This window comes from Prionailurus viverrinus, chromosome B4 (genome assembly GCF_022837055.1).
Source record: "Prionailurus viverrinus isolate Anna chromosome B4, UM_Priviv_1.0, whole genome shotgun sequence".
In the NCBI taxonomy this organism is placed as follows: Eukaryota; Metazoa; Chordata; class Mammalia; order Carnivora; family Felidae; genus Prionailurus; species Prionailurus viverrinus.
Window position 1 is genome coordinate 67,332,654 of NC_062567.1, and position 5,554 is coordinate 67,338,207.

The 5,554-nt window shown below is 44.1% G+C and overlaps 1 pseudogene; it reads left to right on the plus strand.

The window, feature by feature from the left end:
• Positions 1-3,456: 3,456 nt before the first annotated feature.
• LOC125170598 (dnaJ homolog subfamily B member 6-like) lies at positions 3,457-4,791 on the plus strand (annotated as a pseudogene).
• The last annotated feature ends 763 nt before the right edge of the window (positions 4,792-5,554 follow it).

The window sequence follows — 5,554 nt, forward strand, 5'->3', positions numbered from 1 at the left end:
GCTGTCCTCTCTCTACCGGATTCTGAGCATTCGCCTGGGAGATTAAGACTTTCTTTTCTTAAATCTCCTTGTAAGTAGCTTTGTGGACACTTGAGTATATTCTGGCACATCCTACCACCTCATCATGATAGTGGTTGTACTTTGTTCATTCTACAGAAAAGTGCTTACTCCATGTAAGAAGCTGAAGACATCTGCAAAGGTTATTAGGCCCCCTCTGGGATCTTCTACTTACAAGCTGGAAACCACAGAGCTATTTGACGTTCCTTTCATCTGACTATCTCACTCTCCTCATCTACTGGTCTGTGTCTACCACTGTACCATGTCCATCCACTCATTCAATGAGTTGTTGGGTCCCCGAAATGCAAGACACCATCTACGTGTACTTGGAAGCTTTAAATATGCTTCCTCACAATCCTCTTCTCCATGAATATGACATCTCCTTGCATTTGGTTGAAATGCATTATCTACTTAATGTGTTTGATTAGCCTTAATGTCTCCGTTTTAGTCGATAAGCACTATAGTTAATTTGGATCAGATCTCCAATTTGGTGGCCAATAAATCAGCAGTCCAAATAACCAGATCTGGATCCAGAGACATGACTTCTTGCATCTTCTCAGCCTTCCCAAGCCTCTTGCGAAGCCATCTACCAACACTTTGTGTCTGTTCTTTGCTGGACATTGCCTTTGAATAGTGACTCTCAAAGCAGGTGGTGGTAGTGTGGCATGTGTGAATTCAGACTCTCCATTGGTGTGTGTGTTTGCATATTTTGAAAAGTATATTCTAAAATTACTATGATCTGAGTTACTTTGAATCTTAAAATCTAATTTAATTTTTTCAAATAACAATAAAGGAAGGCACATGACTTTTATGTCTTTAAAAGAAGGCATGGATTTTAAGAGACTGTAAAACATGGCCTTAGAATTTATGGAGAGGATGAGATCTTGCCTGCTTTCCAAATGTCACCCAGCGCTGGCACACAGTGATAACACTCTCCGTGTAATGCTCCATTTCTGACAGTTCAGGATAATTGCTGCTTATCAGAAGGCAAGATTTCTAGCAATCTCTACATCTTGAGAACAGGGAGATGATAAAGCAAACAAACAGAAGCACTTACAGTCTTCGAATATACACGTAAAATGCTGGTTTGGAGAATCGTGCTTCCCTTTTAGCTAGGGGTAGTCTGTGAGGCTAAGTTTCGGCTCACAAAATGTCATAAAAATGTTGATAGGACTTTCAGGACAGTTCTGTAAAAAGAGAAAGCGTTGTACCTTTTCGTTCTTCTTTCTTTCCTTCTTTCTGCTGCTTGGAAGGGGGCTGGAATGGTTAGAGCTCCAGAAGTTTTCCTAAACTATGACAAGTCACTTAGAGCAGAGCAAAGACAGAGGCCTCAGATGGCGTTGTGGAGTCCTCTTACCCCTCTCTAACCTCTTTACACAAGCAAACATGCCTTTTGCATTGAAGCTACTACAGTTTGGTTTCTGTTACTCACAGCTGAACCTTACTTTAACTGATACGCCTTGTTAATTCGATTTCTCAGTCGCTTAAAGGACCAAATGGGAAGCAGGAAGGGCTGCTTCTGTTAGCAAGTAAGGAAACAGAAAAATTATTACAGGCCAGGAAGTCAATTGATGGTGATATGGCTGACGTCAAGTAGGCAAGAAGGCAGGAAAAGGTGACTATTCCATAAGTTTTTGTTTGAAGATGGTTGACATCTGAAAAACTGACAAATCGGGGAAACTTCACTTACTTTACATGCGACACTTTAGACACTTTCCCTCATCACCTCTTTCATCAGCAATATTTCTGGAGCTCGTCATTACGTGAGTGAGGACAGAAACCCTCCACACAACAGACCTTTGGTTTCAAGGTGTTCACCGTAGACCCCAGGAAGGTGAGAAATTTGCCTGAGTGAGTACTGCGGGGCGTGTATGTACATTTGTTTTGTGTAAGTTGGTAGCTGGGACAGCTTATTAGTTCAGGGAATACTCCTGTGGTTAGTCAGAAGTGTTTAAATTGTCCTCGGTTAGGTAGAGAGACATTGGCTGAGGGTAAAACCCAATAATCCAAGCTGCTGGTCTAGTTCTTTCACAAATGACACTGCCTCGCTTGTCCTGAATTCTCTTTAAATAACTAAAATTTATTTCCCTCTTGACTACCTCCTCACAAAGGGGCTGCTGTTCTCTTCCATTCTGTCACTCCCAGAAATACCAACACAAGAAAGCTTCATCAGCAACTCGGGTCACAGTGTCAGACAAAGCTTATTGTCTGGGTTGGTGATTTTGTTCCAGGAAGAGAGCTCTTAGAATAATACCAAAAAACACCAAAATGCAGAGCTGGACTCACTCATTTCCAAACCTTTCACCGTTCTATTTCATATACCCGTCTCACCGAATCACTCATTTTCAAAATCTCTGGGACACCTTAGTCACTACCCAGTTTTGTGGGTAGAGATAATGACTGGAACGGAACACGAGCAGAGAGTTGATTTTAAGTAAGGAAATGGGGTCAGTGAGAGGTTAAGTGGCTGGCCTGAGGTCAGATAGCAAGCTGGTGACTCAACTTTGCAGCTCCTGGATCTGAGGCCTGCAAAGAAAACCAGAGCCCATTTCCTCTCGATAAGTTAACTGCCCCATATCTGCGGTCTGTCGTAAGCTTTTAAGAGCCACATTCCTTTTGTGACTGCAGACCTGAGCTCCTATGACTTTCACCAGAGTCTGGAAAATACTTTCAAGGTCAGACTGTGGTATATAGAGGACAGATAAGCACTTTATTTGCCACTGAGAGTCATTATGCATTTCAGAGGACTTGCCATCGTTTTGGTGTCTTATGATCTCCATCCAGGACACATTCGTAACAACCAGCCTATAGAACAGATGGCCCATGTCTCAGAAATGACCACGACACGTGTTTATGGAGTGCTTACTATGCGTCAGGCACTCTGTGAAGTGTTTTACATGGATTATCTCATTTAATCCTGGCGAGGACCTTGTTGGGTAGGCTCATTTATAGCCCTTTTTACTGATGAGGACGTTGAGGCTTTTCAGGGGTTAAGTACCTAGCTCAAGTTGACCCTGGTAGAAAATGGCCACGTAAGGGTTATGAACCCAGTTTTGCAGGACTCAGAGGCCACTATGCAATACAAAATTCCTGTACTCCCATACTGACATTTTCCCTGTACTTCTATTATGTCAGTATTTTTATTCATTAAAATTTTGTGTAGGTATAATTTTCATCCCAGCTTTAGGTAAGTGGTCTGACTAGAAACAAAAAGAAAAACAAACCAACAAAACACACAGATCTTAACAGTGAAGCTAATTGCCCTACCAAACAGGTCACGCATCTCTCTTTGTGCTGGTGCTTGGAGAACTTAGTTACACATACCTCAGAAAGTAACATTTTCCAAACTCAAAGGGGGAAAATAAAACTATTTGAAAGTAGAAGTCTATGTGAAAATTCATGACGTACAGCGGCCCTGCCCCAGTCTTTCTGGGCCTTCTTCCAATATTCTTTGTTTTCTGGAAAACACGACCCAGCAAACCAAAAAAAGATGATGGAATAGACGTGTACGGAAGTTTTGACTTGAAAAGTCTGAACCTAAAAGTGGAGTTACATGTGGGTTCACTGGACAAGCATCTATCTCTTTGGAATCAGATGAATCAGAAAGGTACAACTTACTTACCACTTGTTGGCAGGAGAAGGGAGAGAACCGAGAGCTCAAGAAGCTGCCGCTGCGCCGCCAGCTTCGGGAGCGGGAGCCTCCCGTCATGTCCCTCCCCCACAACCCCCCCCCCCCCGCGTCTCCTGCATGCCCCGCCCCCGCGGCTCCTGCCCCTCCCACTCCCCCACTCCCGCAGGGCTCCTCTAACGTCCATCCCCATCCCCGCCCCCACCCCGGCTCTGCACCCTCCCCCACGTGGCCGCTGCAAAGCCCACCCTCTCCCCGCGGCTCTTGCCCCCCCAACTCCTGCAGGCCCTCCGCCCCGCCCCCCCCCCCCCCCCCCCCCCCCCCCCCCCGTGGCTCCTGGGCCCTTTCGGTTCTTCCTCAGTCCGCAGCCTGTTAGGCCTGGTGGATCGCTCTGAAGTTTTGGGCTGACAGAGTCATGCCTCGGTCGAGGATATTAAGGCATATAGGAAACTGGCACTGAAGTGGCGTCCTGATAAAATTTCCTGAGAATAAACAGGAAGTGGAGAGAAAACCGAAACAAGTAGCTGAGGCTTATGAGGTGTTATCAGATTCGGGACATCTAGGATAAATCCGGCAAAGAAGGATTAGGTGGAGGTGCAGGTCGTTTTGACAGTCCCTTTGAGTTTGGCTTCACCTATCACAACCCAGACCACGTCTTCAGGACATTTTTTGGCTTAAGGGACCCATTTTCATTTGGCTTCTTCAAAGACCTGTTTGGGGACTTTTTTGGTGGTGGTGGGGGGGGATCAAAGGGGTCCTTGCAGAAGCAGGAGCTGAAGCAAAGGTTGTTTTCCTCTGCCTTTAGTGGATTTCCATCTTTTGGTGGAGGATATTCTTCATTGATTCAGGATTTACTTGCTTCGGTTCATCAGGTCACCGGGTTGGGTTGGGGATCATTTCATTTTCTTCCATGGCCTTTGGTGGTAGTGGGATGGGTAACCTCAAATCTACATCACCTTGTACTAAAATTGTTAATGGCAGAAAAATCACTACAAACAGCATTGTCGAGAATGGTCAAGAAAGAGTACAAGTTGAAGAAGATGGTCAGATTAAAGTCCTTAATGATAAATGGTAAGGAGCGGCTGCCACGCTTAGATAACAAATGATTAAGTGCCTGCATGTAACAGAAAGTTGATTATACCCAGCACCATTTGAGGATTAACAGAACTCTTTTCTTTTTCTTTTCTTTCTTTTTTTTTTTTTTTGAAGATTTCTGAGGAGCTCGGCTTTCAGTGCAACTGTACCTGTATTTATGCACAGCTCATCGAAGCCCTATTTATTATAGACTTGAGTTTGTTGTTGGAGCACCATAATAGGGCCTTTTTTTTTTTTTTGTCGTTAAAATTGTTGTGGGGCGCCTGGGTGGTTCAGTGGGTTAAAGCATCAGAGTCTTGATTTTGGCTCAGGTCGTGATTTCACAGTTCACCGTTTGGAGCCTGGAACTGGGCTCAGTGCTGACAGTGTGGAACCTGCCTGGGTTCCCTCCCTCTCTCCCTCTCTCTCTGCCCCTCCCCTGCTCTTGCTTGCTCTCTCTCAAAAATAAATAAACTTAAAAAAAGTAAAATTGTTGTCAATCTCTGTACGCACTTTGCTTGTTTATTGAACACAATCCAAAGTGACTGGCTCTTTCATACACTAACACCAGTGTGGAACTGCGTTTGCGTTGTGTTTGAAACGAGCCAAGTAGAGTCAGCCTGCTGTGAAGTTAACGTTGCCAGAATGAATCTTCCTCAAAATAAATTTCAATTTTTTTTCCTGTATTTAGTAGTGAGAGATATTAGTGCATTAATGGTAATATGTCTCTCATTTAATATACATTGAGGATGTTTTTTAGTTGTGCACAAATACTGGCATCTTATTCAGTTTTGC